The sequence below is a fragment of the Benincasa hispida genome, chromosome 12 (genome assembly GCF_009727055.1).
Source record: "Benincasa hispida cultivar B227 chromosome 12, ASM972705v1, whole genome shotgun sequence".
Classification (NCBI taxonomy): domain Eukaryota; kingdom Viridiplantae; phylum Streptophyta; class Magnoliopsida; order Cucurbitales; family Cucurbitaceae; genus Benincasa; species Benincasa hispida.
In genome coordinates, this window is record NC_052360.1 from 68637503 (window position 1) to 68638163 (window position 661).

Below are 661 nucleotides of genomic sequence, written 5' to 3' on the forward strand. Positions count from 1 at the left end.
TTAGTTTGCGGTGCACTGTCCTTCAAAGTGCCCACCATATGGTGAGTCATGACATGCGATAATATGCGTTTTGTGAGTAGCATTTGTACATATAGTCGCAGAATCTAGTCTGCCCCCCTTTTGTACAGATTCGGCTCATCCCAAAAATATGATAATGCATTCATGCTTGAGCCTCCTCTTCTGGTGTTCAGTAATGCTCTTCTGGAAATTGCTCGCAAACTAGATAGTTGACTATGTCAGCATACCAAGACAATTCTTCAATATGGAACAGCTGCTCATTCCGGGAAACACGCACTCACCTCTAACTCATTGTGGTCACCTCAGGGTTTTCCAATCTAGACAAGTGATCCTCAACTTGGTTTCTTCGTCCCCTTTTGATCAATTATTTCTATGTCAAATTCTTAAAGGAGGAGAACCCATCTGATACAACTCGGCATTTCGTCCTTCTTTGTCATTATGTACTTTATCGCCCAATGATCAGTATGGATGAGTACCTTCGTCCCCAACAGATATGCTCGAAATTTTTCCAATGCAAAAATTACCGCAAGAGTAGCTTTTTTCTCTGCAGTGGTATAATTGATCTAAGAAGAATTTAACGTCTTACTTGCATATGCGATGGGATGTAAAGATTGTTTTCTCTTCTGTGCAAAAGCTGCTCCTA